This window comes from Lissotriton helveticus, chromosome 8, assembly GCF_964261635.1.
Source record: "Lissotriton helveticus chromosome 8, aLisHel1.1, whole genome shotgun sequence".
Classification (NCBI taxonomy): Eukaryota; Metazoa; Chordata; class Amphibia; order Caudata; family Salamandridae; genus Lissotriton; species Lissotriton helveticus.
Genome location: NC_136069.1, coordinates 1,214,625,651 through 1,214,646,996, shown reverse-complemented (window position 1 = coordinate 1,214,646,996; position 21,346 = coordinate 1,214,625,651).

The following is a 21,346-nucleotide window of genomic DNA, read 5'->3' as shown; positions in this document are numbered from 1 at the left end:
GGGTCAATAAAATGTAACTTTGTTATACAAGCTAGTAGGAAGAAAGACTGGCTAACATTATTCTGCTTGAGTTTTGTTCTTTAGGGATGCCACTAAAATATTGTTTCTTCTTCCTTTTACTTTTTTCAGTTTTATGGCCTTTGGTCTAAAGATGCAGGGTTTAGTTTCACGTTTTAGGTTTAGTTTAATTATTTTATAAACTGTAGAGAATCAGGACATATCAAACTCACATTTGATATTTTGGCTGCATTTGATTCTTTCACTGATAGGTAAAATGGCTAGTTTCATAACAATCTTTCCTAATACGTGTCATCACATTTACCCACAGAGAATGGGTAAAAACCCTTAATACATCAGACCATAGTTTCTAGTGGGTCAGTATTGATCGTAGGTGAATTGCCAACACCTCAGGCTTTAAACATTAAATGCAAGGTATAGTGACAAGTAGGGTTTACTGGAGAATTTTATAAGGCTTACGCAGAAGATATAATTCCCCATCTACTCGAGATGTATGAAGAGGCACATAACACTGGCACCCTCCCACAAACGCTAAGAGAAGCGCTCATAGTAGCACTTCTAAAAGCCGATAAGGACTCATCACGGGCGGAATCATACCGACCTCTGTCCTTAATTAACACAGACGTTAAAATATTAGCCAAAATCATAGCCACGAGACTTCAGCCGCTTATGTCCACGATTGTCCTGCCAGACCAATCGGGCTTCATCCCAGACAGGTCCACCACCCATAACTTGCAAACGATATTTGCATTGCTACATCAGTTAAATCCAGAACTCAGAGCCGTGGCTGTACTGCTGGACGCGGCCAAAGCTTTTGACACAGTGGAGTGGCCATACATGTTTGCTATTTTGCGGCGTATTGGCCTCCCCTTGCGACTGTTGACATGGATTAACCTACTTTACACGAACCCTACAGCCCGTATTAAAGTGAACGGCCATATATCCGAACCGATACCCATCCAGCGAGGCACGGGGCAAGGCTGTCCGCTTTCTCCCTTGCTCTTCTCAATAGCGTTGGAACCCCTTGCCTGCAAAATACGCCAAAAATATGCCCATTCGGCGCTTCGATTCCAACTGCGGCCCATTAGTATTTCGCTCTATGCTGATGACATGGTCCTCTACATCCGGGACCCCGAAGCTAACCTCTCCCCTGTGCTATGCGAATATGTGAAATTCAGTAGACAATCAGGCCTACATATAAACTGGAGTAAATCTGCAGTGATCCCTCTGACTGACAGCACCAATGCACCACAAATGGACTCCCCTCTGGTGTGGCAGGCTGACCTAAATAAATACTTAGGGATTTGGGTACACAGGGACGCAGAACTAGTGATCAGGCAAAATTATGGCACCACTATCGACCGCATGGAAGAGCAGATACAGAGGTGGATATCACTTCCCCTCTCCCTGGCTGATTGGATCTCATTGCTAAAAATGGTGATACTTCCGAAATTATTGTATTTATTCGTAAATATACCGATCACCCCTCCTGCATCAGTTTTCGCTAGGCTACGCACGATCTTTGTGAGGCTGATTCGGGCAGGGAAGCAGGCAAGGAGTAGTCTCCGCACACTTACCCTCCCTTATCATGCAGGTGGTTTCGTGGTTCCAGACATCTATCTCTACTGTCTATGCGCACAAGCACACTTCGCTTACTACTGGCATCACCCAGTGCCTTATATGCCACATTTAGCAGTGGAACATGGTGATGCGAATCCGATATCACTCACAAGCATCGTGTCACATACTAGACCTCACCTCACACTGCAGGAGATAAACACTGTAGGCACCACATCTCAGGCATGGGAGAGACTCAGGCAGCTGGCCCATAAGAGTCCTATCTATGCCCCGAATCTTCCGTTGGCTTATCATTCTAGTTTATCAGTCACGATGGAAAAGAACAATATGGTGCTTTTGGAGCAAGTGGGCATATCGCAGCTAGGAGACCTTTACCCGAATGGCACATTTATCACACAAAAGGACTTAGCGTATGTCAGTAACCAGACAATGCTCTTTCGCTTTTTGTACCATAGACTACGAGCGGCTGCTCGAGAACTCTACAGCTCCTTCCCTGATGAACCCCCTACTCTGCACTCGCTACAATTGCTGCTAACTTCGCCCAGTCATGCACACATCATATCCAGACTATATAAACAAGCACAGGCGGAGATAGGAGCTGACACAATCCGAATGCGGAACAAGTGGTCAACTATGTTGGATGCACCTCTCTCAAAGGATGACTGGACAGCGAGTTGCACACTGATCACACTCCTGACACCCAATGGGAATTTACGTCTTATTCATTATAAATATATTCATCAAGTATACCACACTCCTCTAAAATTGTTCAAACTCAAGCTGCGTGATGATGCAGGATGCAAGCGATGTGGGACAGATCAGGCGGATTTCGCCCATCTTGCTTGGTGCTGTGACAGGAAAAAGCAGTACTGGGCTGCAGTGACCACCACTCTGTCACTAATTATGTCGTGTGACATCCCATGCACACCCAGAGTGTGCCTGCTTGGCCTTGATGTGCCGCTAAGGGCAAAGGGAAAGAAATTGGTGTCCATATTATTATTATTAGCGAAACATAGACTATTCATGCACTGGGACAGCAAACGCACTCCAGCGATTAGGGACTGGTTGGTTGATACTACCTATTGCAGAGATAACTTTCTAATGTATACTGAGGAGCTGCCTACAGGCTCTAGACCATCTGATATCTGGGAGCCGCTCTCTGACCATTTACGTAGCAACCCGGATATGCCAACAATAGTCTCTGACACCACGCCCCAACCCTAGACCTTACTATTTGTTACCATCGCCATATATGACTGAACTGTTAAGATCAATGCTTGTGTTATATTTACGACACTGTGCTAACTTTGTATGCTACATTTTAGATCTAAAGATGGAACTCTAAGATATGTGTAACTAGTGCTCATGACTGATGTATGATCTGCTTTTTTCTTGTTGTATAAGACAAAATCCAAAAAAAAAGGGTATAGAGACAAGTATATATATCACCAAGCATCTGGGATAGTGGTGAAAACGTGACACCAGACTTTTGGAAAACATGGAACACAGTGTCACTTGTTATGCTCTGCAAAAAAGTTCTTTCCAAGTTCAACAAAGATTGGAGTGATATTGTTTGTATTTGTAGTGATTCAGCTACGTATATAAAAAATTTGTGTGATGACCTGTCAAAATTGATACCCGAGCTGAAGCGATTCCCTGTAGGAGATCCTTGCCACTTGTTAGATGGTATGCTGAAAGCATCTTTACAATCTTCAGAGTTAATGAGGGATGCTATTGACTTTTTAGTCCATTCTGGTGCACTGTTTTCTTATGCCCAGGAACTAAAACGCAAATATTCATAATTTTGTGCTTTATGTGGCATCAAAGAAAGAGTCATCCAAATTGTGTCCCTTAGCTGACGGTTCTCAGCCCAAGGGGCTATGAATGCTGAGAGGGCCTTTTCACAGACGTTTACATGGGAAGGAAAACACGTGCGTACATGACCAAAGACTCACTGAAGAAGTATTGTATGGTGTACTACAATAAGATTAAATTGCAAAAATCTCTTTGGACCTCATATACACTATACGTACACTGTCTACATACCATGTTCTTTCAGTGCAGAAAGCAAGCAATGATAAAAGCAAAACGTTCCATAAACACCGGAAAAACACTTTTTCTTTTGTTTTTAGTGGCGTGAAAATGTGTAACCACTGATAACAACTGTTTTTTAAGATATTGAAAAGACTGAAAAAACCCCACCAGAATTTACCAAAAATAGAAACTGAAAACAGGACAGCCTAATTATCATATTGAAGTCTCCTCCCAGTATGAGGGTGCCCGGTGGAGATCTATCAGTATCTTGCCCAGGTCTTGCAAAGCAGTTTTCCCCAGTGCTGGTGGAAGATAGGCCAATATTATATTCAATGATTTGCCCTCCCAGAGTGCCTCCAGTACAGCAAATCTACCCTGTGGGTCAGTCCATATATGAGTAGGTGTGAGGGGTAACTTTTTTTATGAATGTGAATACCTGTGCCCTGGGACCCTGATGTAAACCCTGCATGTGCTACAAGCTGGTATCCCCATATATGGAGAGCTTTACAGCTGTTACCCACCAAGTGGGTTTCTTGTAGGAGTATTAAATCTAGTGATTGTCTCTTGAGGTATTGCAAAGCTACTTCTCTCTTTATTTTACTGCCCAGGCAATTAACATTCCATGTCATTATTGATAACTTTACATCTTTTGAGTCTGCTATTTCCTGTTGATCGAACAAAGCAAAAGGAGAAAGATGTGAAAGCGTTGTGCCACCACTGACGGCATACATGACCAACCACTTTTCAAGAGGTGAAATATCACAACAGTATTGGCGGAGTCTCCCCAGTCCCAACTTCCCAGAAACATCAATGATAGCCGCACTCTAGTCTCTAGGCTTGGCAATGACAAATTCACTGGAATGCTCTGTGTAAAAAACCAAACAATGATGAAAACCCCAACTTCTCCCTCCCCCCTCCGAACCACCCTCCCTGCCCCCCTGCCGGTGGAATTCTAACTTTCCACTTACCAACAAGGCAGAGTGTCTGTCACCCACCCTTCCATGTGTGAGGTGCCTGGCCAACCACCCTCGCCTTACAAGCTTAGAATGTCCATGTTATAATGAGAGGCAAGCAATTCTAGTCCTATCTTCACGATAGCGTCTGGTGTGTTGTAAGACTTTGCGGCGTATGCTTGATCTAAGGAGTTCCACCTTGGAGATAATGTTGATGCTTGTCCAACGTGTTATACTACTCAGGGTGCTTAGTCTCAGAAATGAAAGGGAGTTTATAGGACTAGAGAAGACCAGGAAGAGTTGCAAGAGCACGTAACTCGAGTCAGTGTGCCCCTTCCGAGCCTCCTTTCTCTGGGCGCAGAAGGGGCAGGGTGTCCATTATTGGGTAATTATGGGCGAATTTTGCGAATTTGCAATACGCAAATTCGTGCAAAAGCGTACTCGCGGTCTGCAAAATCCACAAACTTTTGCGAAATTGCGGATTTTTGATTTTTTGCGTGTTCGCGGGATTTTGTCCAGCGTGGCTACCGCAAAGTTTCCCATGCGGTCGTACATGGGCTAGGCCATCTTGTTTTCAGTGTTCGCGTTGCGTATTTCCATTTCCGGGTGCTAGTTGCATTCTCGCGTTGTGCATTTCCTACTTGCGGGTCGCGATTGCGTGTTCGCGTCTGTTTTTGCGTGCTCGCGGGGGAAATATCGTGCAAACTTACCCACGTGGCTGCGATCTTGTTTTTCATTCATTGATATGGTTCTGGGCATTCTTTTTCTATCCAGCTTTAATATTTGTAATCCTTTGTTTGTTTGAACTTTTTTTGGATTTTTTACTCATTATCTATCTCTCTATTTTTCTACATCTATATTTTGTTTTTTGTCCTACTTTTCTTTACTTTAAAATTACTTTTTTAACTCTCTTTTCTTTTATTTACTTTTTCCCTATTCTTTCCTATTTTATTTTCCTTTAACTGTCCAGGACCATGGCAAAGGGAGCCGGCAAAAACCTGAAGGGGAAGGGTCCCGCAGCCCGTAGCCGGCTCCCTTGCGGGCGCTTAAGCGGGGACTCAATAAGTCCTAGGGAGATCTTTAGCGCGGTGGAGGTGGCCGCAATGGTCTTATTTGTCCAGCGCCACCTCCCCAAGACTGTCGCGGCAGGTGGCAGGCCCGGTACTGGGTATGGCCTCCGGGAGCGACTCCCCCTATGGGGTAAGATGTGCCGGGCCATGTATCGGGTGTCTGGGGTCCGGCGCACCTACAACCAGGTGATGCACCGATGGTCAGACATCCTGGACCGGGAACAAGACCTACTCGACCTGCTTGGCGTCGAGATCCCCGGGCTTGGTGAGTACTAGTAGCTAAATAACTACTTTGCTTTCTTCTGCTCTGTGTTATATTGCAAATATAAGATTTTTCCGAAGAGCAAGAATGCTGCAGATTACATTGCAGGTAAATTATGTTTCAAAAGCTTCTGTGATTGCAGGTGCTCGCCTGCTCAGTCAGTGGCGGTGCTACTATGCTTACTTGTTTTCAATTTTGTGCTCATTTGGCTTGAGTGATTATGTATGAGTGTACTTTACAGAACTGCGTAATGCTAGAAAGACTAGAGACTCAAGTCCAGACCTTCCTTTGTACTCCTGCCACTAAGAAGAGATAGTGGTGGTGGATTGATAGGTTGAGTTTATTATGACTTGTTATTTAGTAGGACATTTTTTAGTGGTCTGCAATCATGATGGACTGTGTCTGTCACTTCGTGTGCTGCAGAGTGCTGCCAGTCCTAGTAGAACCTTTTTGTAGTTGGTTTAGTGAGTTACATAACTTTCCAAGTAGACGGTCCGCGAATCCAGCAATACTAATATCCTAGTGGACCACATCAGATAGGTCAATAAATTTAGTGCAATTGTTGTTTATTTCCCCGAAATAATTTGTTATTGTTTTTTTGAAATGTTTGATTTCGTTGACAACAATCATCCATGTTTGTGTCTTTCTTTCATTTACATCAGGTCCTCCCAGGGGCAAGAGGACAGAGGTGGCAGTGGCGGCGCCGGTGGAGCAGGAAGGCCAGGATCGGTCCGCCGAGGGCTATTCTGCTGGCCCCAGTAAGTTTTCCTGTTAATATTAATAATTATACTTCCCTAACTTTTACAGCACCTAGTTAATCCAAACGGTCATCATAATTCTATTTTTTCCTAAATCGTCTTTGATCTTCTTGTAGACTGTTTCTAAATTCTTATCCTGCCTCTACTATGATTCTCTGTGCTACTACTATTTTATTAGTCTGCCTGTGTAGTTAGCTAAGCTTATACAGTTGGCAAAAGGTGTTAAACAAAACTCCTATTCAGCAATAGCTCTAGGCACTGAGTGCAGTCCTCTGGGTTGTCCATAATGTCCATTGAAGTCTTCTTATTGTTTATGCTTTAACAATTCCCAACAATAAAATGTCAATGGCCACCAAGAATAAGATACTAGTTTACTTTTTGATTGGATAGGATGACATACTACTACTGTTGCAGGGACTATTCTGCACATACAGAACTATGGACAAGAAATAGGGCATTGGTGATAATAGATGCAGTTAGACTTTCCACATACCTCAGTCATAACAGAAGTTGAACCCTCAATCTCCTTACTGACTAGCTAGTGTGTCAGAGTCATTATTTAGCTCCCGAATACAGCGATGATCTCCAATGATTATACAACCCAGAACATAAGACTACGGAGTAAGAGTCCCGACCTCTCAGAGTCCCGGACTCATGCTTGCAAATTGCAACCCCTTTCGATCAGTCACTCATGACCAAAAACCACAGAGTCTATGTAAGTTTTAAAGCTTTATTAAAAGTAAAACAACTACCTCTGTGTGTACTCTGTATATTAAATTTCACTTGTGCATTACATAAAAACATTTATTAAAATCAACTTCATATAAGATAAACGGTGAACTATTGAAAAACTGAACAATGGCTGATTTTAAACATTAATTGTGGGAGAGCCCTCACCTGGTTGGAACTTAAAGTCTTGGTGGTGATGATGAGGACTCCGAGTAACATAGTGCTCTTGTTCATAGAAGGGAAGCTTCTGTCTGTTATGAGAAAAATGGTTCGGGTTAAAAAGCAAGCATTCATCAGTTGTGCCAAAAAGTGTAGCATGTTATGGCCAAGCATCAATAAAAAACACCCTCCCCTTACGAAAGGGGAATTTTTAGTTTACACTAGAGAGTCACAAATAATTAAATTTGTTTATGTAGTAACATACTTTCTCATTCCTAGACAAAATAGGGAGTGGTGTATATGGCATCTAAAAATATGAAATGCATTTTCTAGACGTAACACCATCGGCACAGCCCACCACCAGTGCCGGTAGGTGGTCACTCCACTGGCGGATGCGGTGCCAGCATGAACTGCTGTGGGGGATGCCACGGTAGTGTTGGGCAGTGGTAAGCTGTTATATTCCTTACTTATTGAGATTGCAGAGTAGGCTCGCTGCAGGGGTGTATATGTTGTACAGTACAAGTACACTCTACTGTTAAGAAGACTTACAAATGTAGAACTAAGTTTTTGTCAACCAGATAGAAGACAGTCACCCTTGACTTAGCATTAACAATAGCATTAGCGGCGGGAGTTGACGAGTAACCAATGGCCTCCTCTAAATTTGACTTCAACTCAGCTGTGAAAGTTTTATCGAGAAGCCAAGTCAGATCAGAGATGAACTTGATGGATGGGATGAACGGAAAGGGAAAGAAGGGAGTAAGGAAGGACGAGCGAGTTAAATTAATGACTGGCAAAGAATGATACGTGTTTTTGAATGCAGGCACAGGTGGCTGGGAATCTGATGCATGGCCGGTTGAAGGCTGAAGAAAGGATGGGTGGAAGGAGAAAGAAAAGAGGACTGCCTGGGTGGGTGAAACAGAAACTTTATGTGTGCGCAATATATCCTTTGGTTCAAATTCAAATTCCTGAAACTCCCACTTATGTTAGAGCAGAGGCTGACGAAGTGGAAGGTTAGATAGATACATGCCACAAATGTTATGTACTGTCCTTGCAAGTTGCTAGTGCTACTGTGACACAATTTCTGTTGAATTATTTTGTGTTAAACTTAAAGAGTATTGGTTACAGTATTTCTTTCTTTCTTCATATAGATACTCCTTCTAAACTAACAAGGAAGGACTTGGCTATCCGGGCCCGGCAACGGAAGCTGGAGGCAATTGTCGCCGAATATCGGCGGCTGGTGGCTCAGGAGGAGGAGGATGACTCGCAGTCACCATCCACAACAGCTGCATCCTCCTCCACTGACCCTGGGTCATACAGCCAGCGCAATACTCCAGCAGTACGGTGCCGTGGTCCGGCAGCCACCCGCCGCTGCCGAGCAGCGAAAACAACAGCTGCCCCCCAGAGTACCTGCAAGGCTCGTATGCACCGATTGACCCTGCGAGTGGCCTACCTTGAGCAGGAGGTGGCGAGGCAGAAAGCCCTGCTCAAGGACCTCTGGAGAGAGCTGCATGGCCACCTGGCCACAGGACACCACCGGCGAAAGTACAGTGAGAGACTGTCCCTTGCTCCTTTTTTAAAGACTTTTGTGGGGGTGGAAATTGGGCGTTAGTTTTCTTGATTCTGCCTAATACAGCCATCTGCCGTGAGGGAAACAAATGGATAGGGGGAGTCTGGAGGAGGAGGATATAGGAGCATGACTGAGTTGTGAACTTCAGGAATGCAGACAGCGTCCCCTTCAATATGGATATAAGACGAAGACAGTGCTGCTGATGGATTTGTTGTGATTAAAGTTTTGTTGTGCTAAAAGTTGCAAATCAAAGAAAGACACACAGAAATAAAAGTGAATAAGGATGAAAAAAAAAGTATTTCAAGCCTAGGTGTCAGAGAAGTAGAGCTCGTCCTCAAACTCTGTGAATTGAACCTGGAGTAGGTCAGCTAACAGAGAGGAACTTCAGTCACCTAAGTCGGTGTCCTCTTCTTCCTGCGTGGATTCACATATTTTGTAATCTGGTGGTATGAAGTGCTGATTCATCTTGATCAGTGTTAACCTCTCCACATTTTTGGGCAAGAGGCGGGTCCGTTTCTGAAGTTACAATGGCACCAGCAGCACTGAAAACACGTTCAGAAGATACACTTGCGAGTGAGCAAGCCAAATAATTTATAGCCAGCTTGGTGATCAGTGGCCATTGAGGCCTTTTCCCATACCAATAAACCAATGGGTTATGGTCAAAGAAGACCTCTGTTGGGTCATCAGATAGGCCTGCACCATCCACTCAAGGTCCTCCATGGGTACTCCCCTTTGCGTACAATCTGTTGCCTTTGCATCAACACTGGAACAAGCAATCCCATGATGAGTTATCCAATCCGCTTCCGACAATATTATGGCTGGGCCTGGTGCAGGTGAAGATGATGATACGGTTGCTGCCTTCGGCCACAGAAGTGGATCTTGACGCCGGATGGCCTGCTCTTCAGTAGTACTTGTGGTGGTTCCTTCAATTTCCTGCCGCTCTTTTTCGAACCGAGTGGCTGACAGAGCTAGCCAATGTTTGTACTTGGAAACATGTGCTTCATAAAAATGAATGAATGTATTGCTGGCCAGTGCCTTTTTGTACCATGGATCCAGAATAGTGGCACAAATGTAATGTTGTTCTGAATGTATTGCTTTAAGCCTTCCATTGTCAACTAGGCGGCTTAATAAGCTCTCCGCCAACTGATATGCATCTTGTTTTTCAGCATCAACTCGGAACGTTGAAGACACCACCTTCAGTTGGTGCTCTAGCATGCGCAACAATGGGATAGCTTTGCCCAAAATACAGTCCTCCCCGCTGACTTCACGCGTGAACACCTCAAAAGGATGAAGCATGTCTGTCAGGCATTTAACTAGGTCCCACTCATCCACCTCTAACCTCATGTCTTTCATAGAAGCACCCCGTGCGTTAAAGACATACTCATTGATTACCAGGTACTGCTCAAACAGACGCTCAAGCATGTAGAAGGTTGAGTTCCAACGTGTTGCCACCTCCTGGATGAGTCCTCTGACTGGCACTCTACGGTCACGTTGAATGATCCTCAGCTGCTTCCGGGCCTTAAAAGAATGGCTGAAATGTGTGCATATTCTTCGGCAGGTGGTCAGTAACTTGCTGACTGTGTTTTCTTTTTCAAGAAATCTTGAACAACAATGTTAATACTGTGCGCCAAACAGGGCTCTCTGAAATAACCACCATCAGACATGGCCTTAACTATATTACTGCCATTATCCGTGGAAACATAACCAATCATGCGCTTTCTTGGCTGCAGCCATTCAAAGACCTTACTGTTAAACTCCTCCAAAATCCTTACTGCAGTATGAGATTTCTCCATGGCAAACATGGCTACTGTTGCATGAGTAGCTTGAAAAAGTGTGACACTGTCAACACCTGCAGCTATCTTCTCTCTAGAGGCCCTGGACCTGGACCATGCATCAAAATGTCCCCCACCCACATCAACACCCCAAAAAATCAAAATACACACAGAAATCAGCCTAATCCAATGCCATCCATGTCCTAAATGATGTTTAAATTCAAGAGACCCCACAGAAAGACTTGGCCCATGCTCCACTGAGTACCCCTGGGCATAATGGATGAAATCAAGGCAGACTGGGTGCAGGCCTATGGCACAAAGCACACTGCCTGGCTTCAAAATGGCCCCTAGACCCCCACCCACATGGTCAGGCCCTGGACCAGGCATCAAAATGCACCCCCCCACATAGACAGGCCCTGGACGAGGCCCCAACAACACCCAAAAAAGCGAAATACACACAAAAATCACCCCAATCCAATGCCATCCATGCCCTAAATGATGTTTAAATTCAAGAGACCACACAGAAAGACATGGCCCATGCACCACTGAGTACCCCTAGGCCTACTGGCTGGTGTGTCTTTAACACGCACCCCAAAATTACAAAAAACTTCCACATAGATATAACAGTGAGCTATTCAATTCCATGCCATCCATGCCGTAAATGATATTTAAGTTCAACAAAACTCACCGAAACAGTTGTATCATGCACCCATGACTAACCCTGGGCCTACTGGATACTGTGGCTACCCACAATATATATTTTTAAAAGATGTGAAAAAGTTAATAAATTGTATTTGCAGCAACTGCAATGCCCCAAACAAACAACACCAACTTACTTGTAAAATCTCAACTCTAAAAGTGATCCAAACAAAAAGTCCTCAAATACAAATATCCAGCAGCAGTCACAAAAAGTAATCCTTCCAGCTCCAGATCCAAATGAAAAGTGACCAGGACATGGAAAAAGCACTGGGAGGAGCCTGCTGGACAGGAACACGAAGTTGGAGACTCTGGGGCACTTCTTTCCTCCCAACCCCCCAAAAATGCACTCCTTGCACCAAAAAGTGCAGCCAAATGTTAATATGAGGAGTTATTCTGATCCAAATCATCAATTTCAGAAGGTTTATGCTGCCAGCGATTCATTTCTTGTGCAGAATTGCAATTTTTGCGATTTCGGGAACGCAAGATGTTCAAATCTCCCGCCAGATGTCAGCTGCGCGGCGCATCTACGTATTCGCTATTGTTTACTCTCGGGATACGTGATCTCGGGCCCTTATGACGAATTTGCGTTCTGAAAGTCTCGCATTGCAAGATGGCGGGACTCCATGACGTACTCGTGGTCGAATAGTCTTGCGTGATCACGCTATGACGTGCTCGCGGTTGAAAAGTCTCGCGCGATCACGCAGCAAGATCGAAAATGGCGCAGCACCCGCAAACTGGGAGGAAAACAACTCGGCGAACTCAGAATCACGGTAAGTCAACGTCGCGTGCGTGAGATTTTATTTTGAACCGCGACGAAGCAAAAAAATCCAGCAACTCGCGAATTGTGAATTTTTTGACAATTTTGCGCGATTCGCGGACCGCGAAATTGTCAAAAATAATGACCTACCTGTTTGTCGCCATCCGTCTAGCCACTCCCAAGCGTCCTCTGGGGATAGGAAAAAACAAGTCTTACCTTTGGATTCTATCCGAAGTTTAGCCGGGAACAGAATGGAGTATTTGATGTCTTTTTCACAAAGTGCTTTCTTGACTGCTGTGAAGCTGCGTCGTTGTGCTTGGACTTTGACTGTGAAATCCGGGAAAAAGTGATGTTCGCATTGTCGACTTTCAGTGGAGGTCCAGCTCGTGCAGTCTGTAAGATGACATCCCTGTCGCGAAAGTTGAAGACTCTTGCAATTATGGGGTGTGGAGGAGTCCCCCTGTTTTGGACACCCTCCAGGGACCGTGTGGGCCCGTTCAATGGAAAAATAGCTGGAAAGTCGTTTAGGTTGAAATTTGTTGAGCACCAGGTCTTCTACTAATAGGTCCATGGCTGGTACCTCCATCTGTTCAGGGACTCCAAGGATACGGACGTTGTTGTGTTTTGCCCTCCCTTCATAGCCGTCCAGGAGCTCTTCCATCCATTTTTGTTGATCCTGGAGTTGGGTAACTTGCCTTTGCAGCGTAGAGGTGTCTGAAATGAGGGCCGTTGTTGTAGATTCAACATCTTTCACCCCTGAGGTCTGCTCGCAGGAGGGTGACCTCAATGTTTACTGAGTCGATTCACGTCTTTAAAGATATCCGTACCCCCGCTATTGCCGCCATAATGTCCTCAAGGGTTAGTGTTTAAGCTGCTGGGAGCTATTGTGTGGATTTGGTGTCATCTTCAGGCGTCGCAGCAATGTGTTCACCTTGCTTGGTCCAAGCAAATTTTGCCAGTTGCTTTTGTGTTTGGGGTTTTAATCCTTTGGTGCTGGCCATGATGAGTGCGTATGAAACAGAAGAGAAGCAACTAGATGTGGAAACACACCTGTATTTGCCGCCGCCTACCCGGAGGTCAAGGCTACCCTCCATTGGCCTGTCGGTGTTCCAGGTGGGTTTAAACAGGAAGCCAAATTGTATTTGGCTCTTGGCAGAGCCTCTATTTGGTCAAGATATCTGCCTTCTACCACTCAGTGCTGTCTAAGGTAGCAGCTGCCAGGAGCAACAGATTGGCGCACCATCATGCAATGGCGACAATTGGGACTCTCATTGCTGCTGCTCCGTGGACCCGCAGGGAATCAAGTCACCTTTGGGACTTTACTGTTTTTTCTACTACGGCGGCTTTTAAAGGAAATCCATCGGAGAACAGGGAACAGCGGGGACCAGATCATCCAACACCATCTCCGGGTATAGCTCTGTATACAGGACTGGAAGGTGAGAGTTTGGGTGGGTAGTGCCCCCTTTATATCATTGCGCGTTGCTGTTGGGGCTTAGGGGAATGAACCCAGGTTGATGTCAGCTGGTACCGCGGGGCTGTGCCCCCACTCCACTCGTGGCTCTGTCGTAAAAGGGAGATGCCTTATTTCTGCAGGGTAGGCCTCTCAGCCGGGGTCTCAATTTGCTGTTTTCCGCTCTGCTCGCTCCGCTCCCTGCACGGAGGGCGAGGGCGCGTGAGTGGTGTGCACCCTCTTCTGGAGCCCACAGCCGGTTCTGTTCCACCTCTATGTACATATTACTTTGGGGGACTCTTTAATGCGCTGGTGTGTTGGCAGCTACACAGGTAGACCCCAAAGCCAGGGCCTAGATTTGAGTGACCCTCTGTCAATTTTTCAGCCTCCAGAGGCCATAGCCGCTCCTCACCCCAGTCTTCTATCTTGGCACCGCGCGGTCGCCCCCACACCCGTCCCTCTCACCAGTAGCTCCTCAGGGATGGGGGGGGTCCAGCTGCTTGCTAGCTGTGTCGATTGTGGAGTGCTGATATATGCTGCGGGGTATGGTCGGAGCTATCACCGTAGCTCTCCAGGAGCGTTACAAGTCGGTTGTCTTTCACTGCTCGGGACTCGGTCGGATCTTTTCCCAAGGCGACGCCGTCATGCTGGATCAGACATTGCAAAGATTCCCAGTGTGATCATGGAATCTACAGTGGGATAAACAGAGAAATTAGTGGATTGTTTGGCGAGGACTGTGGAGCCACTTTAGAAGGTGACTGTTCCCGTCAGCTGCTAGCCACGCCCCCATGATACATTCTTGCCATTTGAGAGAGTAAGCAGTCTGCTATGATTGGTCTGCCATCGGTGTATACCCATACATCATCCACTGTCCTTCTTCCACTACCTGTCTTTATCCATATTTCCTTTTCACTTGCCTCAACTTAATCCTGCAACTGTCTCACCTCATCTCATGTTTAAAGAACTGAGAAAAAACATAAGTTGGCAGCTGATTTAACCTGTTTCAACTTTTCTGTTAAGTGCCATGTTATTCCTTGCAGAATATTGAGCAATTTGGTCAGCATATCTGTTACCTTCCGTCACATAGTAATTTCCTGACTGGTGAGCAGCACACTTGACCACCGTTATTTCCTTTGGCAATTTTGTTGCTTCCAACAATTCTCTTACATTTTTGCTGTTTCATATAGGAGATCCTAAAGAAGTCAGAAATCCCCTCTGCATCCATAGTTGGTCAAAATCATACACAACACCAAAACTATCTTGACTATCCACAAATATGGTTGTCCTCCAATTCTTCCCAATTTTGCATGCCTTTGTTAAGGCCACCAATTCGGCTACTTGTGCAGACTTGACACCTGGTAAACAGGATGCTTCAATGACCCTCGATATCTTACATACAGCATATGCTGCAATGAGTCCTCCTTTCTCTGTTCGCATGCATGAACCATCTACAAATAGGTCATGATCTGATTCCTTTAAGGGAGTTTCTTTTATATCTGGGCGGGGCTTAGTACACAGCTCAGTCACATCCAGACAATCATGATCCACTTCATCTTTCACTTCTTCACAACATGGGTCTGGCAATAATGTGGCAGGATTCATTATCGTACATCTTATTACTGTCACATTTTCCACTCCCAGCATCACTCTTTCATACTTAGTCATCCGACTAGGAGTAAGGTGCTGTGTTCGAGTTCTTGTTAAAAGAATCTCAACTGAATGTGGATCATAAACTTTAACTGAATGTCCCATCACAATTGACTCGCTTTGCTCCAGACTCATACAAGTAGCAGCAACTGCTTTTAAGCACCCACGGTAATGCTGAAGCCACACGATCCAGAGTAGCAGAAAAATATACTACTGGACGTCGACTTAATCCATGCCTTTGAGTCAAAACTGAAAGTGCACAACCTTCTCTCTCACAACAGAACAGTCCAAATTATTTTGTGTAATCAGGTTGGCCTAAGTCAGGGGCCTCACATAAACGATTTCACAATTTCACAAACGATTCCACGCACTCATTATTCCAGACAATCAGAGCTTTTGTTCTTTTCCGGGTTAACTGAATTAATGGTTTTGCCAGCAGGGAAAATCTAACTATCAACTGCCTACAGTACTAAACTACTCCGAGAAACATTCTCATCTCCTTTTGTGTCTGGGGCAGTTGCATTTGCTTGATTATTTTTATTCTTTCTGGGTCACTTTTTTAACTCCTCTTTCTATTTTATACCATAGGTATCCAACTTCTTGTTGACAGAACTGTAATTTTTCTGGGGACACCTTGTGTCGGCTAATTGGTTAAGTAATGCAATTGTGTCAGTGACATAATCTTCTCATGATTTCGATGCCACCAGTAGGTCATCAATGTACTGAACCAGGACTGAATCTCTGGGCATGACAAATGTTTCTAGACACTTTTTCAGGATTTGATTAAAAATCGAAGGTCTCTCTGTATACCCTTGAGGAACTCAGCACCATGCCAAGACACGGTCTTTGAACCTAAAGGTGAACAAATACTGGCAGTCTAGGTGCAAATGAATAGAGAAAAAGGCTTGGCATAAATCAATTTCTGCATTCCAGGGCATCTGATAAAGGATCACTGTTGGATTTGGCACTACTGGGCAGCAAAGCACTACAATTTTGTTGATCTTTCACAATTCCTGCACTATCTTGTATTTTCCGCTATGCTTTTAAAGTCATATTATTGGTGAATTACACGGACTACTCATTATTTCTTTTAAAATGCCTTGCTTAAACATCCAATCAATTTCTGGAGCAACTCCTGCTTTTACTTCTGGACTCATTATATACTGCTGTGTTTGGATAAACTACACCTTCTTTCACTGTCACCTTTACTGGACCCACCACCGGATGTGGGAGGTCGTAACTCACCTCTAACATCCAACAGCCTTATTTTTAACCGCTGACGGAGGCCCAGGTATTAAAGTCTAATTTACCCTTGGGTACTGGGACCCCCGCCAAGCCGTTTTAACATCACTTTCATAACACTCTTCACTGCACACTCAGCAACATACCTGCTCCGCTGTAATCAGGCGTTGAAGCACACCCGGGACACGCTAGGTGTCACTGGGTGGGCCCGATGATGAAGCATGCCACCAACTAGGTTGGTGGGTGAGGGCTTCATGAACACACTCACCAGGTGTTCCCACCCCATGACAAAACATACTCGAGTCCTTTACTTTTTGTAAATTCCGCAAAACATGAGCTAGTCTCTTTTTGATTAAATCATATATAACCCCGGGGATAAGGACTAGCTTTCTGGTCCTCTCTCTCTCTCTTGATAACGCAACCTTTACTGGATCCACATTTGACATTAACCCAATATCTTTTCCTGTAAAATCCCACACTTCAGGATTCACAGTTGTTCACAGTTGTTCTCAGCTCTCTTCTGGTAATTCATTTTCAGTCATCAAAGAATACATCTCATCTACTTCAGTGCCTTGCTTAGCAAGCGTCATTTTCTATATAACATCCCCATCAGGGGTTTGGAAAGGGACACCATCTAGTGTACAATAGATCATGCAATTCATTTTGCACAACAGATCTCTTCCCAACAGATTTACTGGACTGGAATCGCCAACTACAAACCGGTACATATGTACTTCCATTGGTTTTGTGATCGGGGTTCTAATCTGTAGATTTGACACTCCTACAACTTGGATTGACTCTCCAGAGAAAGGAGGTTTGGGTTGTCTGCTGCTTCAACAATAGACCAGGTAGCACCAGTATCCAATAGAAAAGTGATATCACTACCTTACACTTTTCCATCAATAAATGGACCTGACTGATCTACCAACAAGGATGCGCCAAGCACGTACTCTTCTTCCTCCCCCCTCAGGCACCATCATGGCACATAATCCTCTTCGTCATTATCATTCTGTAAAAAATATTGTGTAACCACAGAATTTTTCTTACCACTTTCTCCCTGAAATCCGGCGTCCGCACTGCATCTTTTAGGGTTCACAAAGTTTGGCATAGGAGCTGATGGCACCTGATACTGTGGAGTAACTACCTGTGAAGTACAACAGTTAAGCCACCTGGGATAAGGCAGACCTACTGGACTCATACAGGTCTAGCCGGACTCTCGTGCAAACCTTAAGAAACAACCAACCATCAGTTACCTTTCAGCCCTGAAACCCGCCACACACAGACATCACCATCTCATCAGCACGGACAAGAGGACATCCTTCAGGTAGGGCATAGGCACCATCACACACAACATCAAGGAGCTAATCAGCATCGTGAGTGAACTATCTAACCTCAGCTCTCCATCCAAAAGACATGCCACCCTTGCAAGGCCAAGGGGATCCCTCGCAACATTCTACCACTGCAAGCTCATGGATGTACACGACAGCTTTGCCACACAGAGGAAGACAGCGCTATTATCCACAGGACATACCCCCCTCAGTTACGGGACTCCCGTCAGCAGCAAAGACACCACCTGGCTCATGTACACAATCCACTCCAGCTCTCCGTCAGGACCCTTCCCACACAACATCTCAATCACAGCATACCTCATCCTTGGAGCCCACCTCCAGAACGTCATGAATGTCTCCTTTGAGTATGCCACATTCCATGGGAGCTGGAGGCATGCAGAGACCCAAGCACTTCTTTAACAATGAACAGCAGTACCCCAGGATCGCCAAGAACATCACCCTGCTTCCCTACCCAGTAAATGTCATCAAGAAGACAGTCAACAGGCAACAGACCATCTCCCTCCAAGCAAACACCCCAGTCCATCTTAAACAGTAATCACCCCACTGCAACAGCCCTCATTGCCACCACCAACAACATCTTGGACCCTTCTCAACAATGGTGAGAGCACCACCCTCACCCCCTCGACCTCTCAATGGCATTCTACACCATGTGCTACCACACTGCCAGATCACACATCTCCAACACCGGGATCCAGAGGAGGGCCCAGGATAAAATTGCCAAGTACCTCACCAGCAAGGCCCACGGAGTCCGCCTCCCCCTTCAGCACATAGTACACTGGGGTCATCGGGCCCATGCCCCAGGGCTCATCTCTCAGCGTGACGATCTTCTATGTCTCCATGACCCCCCCTCTCCACCATCACATGCGCACATGACCTCATCATCATGTCCTATGCCATTGACACCCAGCTGCTCCTCACCCTCACCAGAGACCCAGCCACTGCCAGATCCAACCTTCAAGAGGGCATGAGGTGCGTTGATGAATGGATGGACTCCCTCCGCATGCATGATCTTCGGATAGATCCACTCCTAGGCATGTCAGACAGTCACCCAGGTCCACGACACCAGCCGGCTCAACTACGGCAATGTCCTCCACGCAGGAACAACAGCCAGACTCCAGGAGGACTTGTGCACATCCAGGGGGCATCCACACACCTCATCCTCAACATCCCCTGCCACAGCCACATGACAGTCCACCTGAGATACCTACAATAGGCTCACTGTCAACTGCAGGATCACCTTCAGACTCCTCAGCCACACTCAGGAGAACCTCCACAACCCCAGTCCCAAAGACGAACATGGTTGTCTCCCATCCAACACCCCATTGCCCCAACTCCGTCCAGCCAACCCTGCCCAGGGCCTCATTCATCACATCCAAAGAACAACTGCATGCGGGAGATAGTTCTCCCACCTCACCAAACAGACCTGGTACTCCCTTCCTGGGCACCTCCACATGACCCATGACCTCTAACCGTCATAAAACTCATCCAACTCAGCCACACTCAGGAGGCACTCCACAACCCCAGTCCCAAAGACGAACATGGATGTCTCCCATCCAACACCCCATTGCCCCAATTCCGTCCAGCCAACCCTGCCCAGGGCATCATTCATCACATCCAAAGAACAACTGCATGCGGGAGATAGTTCTCCCACCTCACCAAACAGACCTGGTACTCCATTCCTGGGCACCTCCACATGACCCATGACCTCTACACCATCACAAAACTCATCCAAACCTGTCTGTACGATTAGTATGGCAAGCCCCCCCTCAGCAGCTTGAAACCATCACGGGTGAGTATTGCGCTCCATGTATGTATTTGATGATACATTGTGACCTATGTGTGTCCTCGACCAGACTCAGATCCCAGTGTATAGATGGCTTGAGTTTGTTCCACACTCTGGCATACTTTGACATATTCACACATGTATATTGTTGACTCATGCTAAATGACTGCAACATCAATTTTACTTGTGATTGTTTCGTTCATTTATCAGTCTTGTGCGTGAAACGTGAGTAAGTGCTACGTGCTGTACAAAAATGCCGGGAATCCAAAGTTCACAGAGGGAGATGTGATGCCTTGCAGTTTGAGTCAACAGAGTCCAGACCACAGTGCTTGGCATCATTGTTCTGACTGCAACCAGCAAGTCCATGTGAGAGAGTAGGACCGACAATGAGGTGATGCTGTTGCACACAAAGTCAAGGTGCCAGACCAGGTGACCTGGGAGATACACATGGCCCACTGCCTCTCACTGTCTTTTCCGTGGACGACCCACCTTCCTTGGGGGACCCTCATATGCAGGCCTTGACGATCCATGGGATGCTCCATTGGACGATTCTTCCTCCTCCTCCCTCCCTGTGCCTGTTGGCGGTCTTCGCATAGATGTTTCTTGTCTGGTAACACAGGGAGGGTGCTCCATGTTGTCTGCCATCTGACGGAGTGAATGGCTTATGTCCCTTTGCACCGCCAGGAGCTCAGTCAGTCTTGCCTCCATCCGTCTTTGGTGTTCTTGTTGAGTGGTGTGTTGCTCGGCCTGCAGGTTTTTGATCTCTGTGAGGGTCCCAACTACCTGGCTGAACTGCCTGGTGTTCCCCCGGTATGCCTCCATGATGTTGCGCAGTTCAGACATACCGGGCCCTGCAGCTGGTTGGTCAGGTTCTCGCCTCCGCCTGGTGCCACTCCCACCACCCCTGGCCACACGAGCCTGGCCTGCCGTTGTGGGCACTTTGGGTCGACGGGACCCCTGAAGGATGGTAGTGGTGGTGTTGCCTGCCACCTCCTGGGTTCCTGGTGAACCTTGTCCCTCATTGTCAGACTGGCTCAGTTGTTGAGTGTGGGCAGGGCTCCGAGATGTCTGCTGGGATGTGGCAGCAATGGTGGTGGTGGTTGGCGCAGATGTTCCTGATCCAGCTGCTGCACAGGTTTGGGCACCAGAGGTGCCAGGTTGGTCGGGGTCATCCTTGGAGTGGTGCGAGGCGTCGCTGTCAGTGGGATCAGGGTCCTGCGTAGCCTGGGACTGTGATTCATCTCTCCCATTGTTGGGGGTAGATTCCACACGTTGCCCTGTGGGTGTGAGAGACAGACAATGTTAATGCCATTTAATGCAACATCCATTTTTCATACACATTGTAGTTGGCACTGTTCCACCTGGTAGTTGTCTATGCTTTGGATTGTCCTCAATGTTCACTTGTGGATGGGTATGTTGTGGGGTCACATTGTTCTGTGCTCAGGAGTCATTGTCATGTGGGGGCATATTTACAATGACTGGCACAGCCCTGCATATCAGCAGGGATTTGCCAGTCATT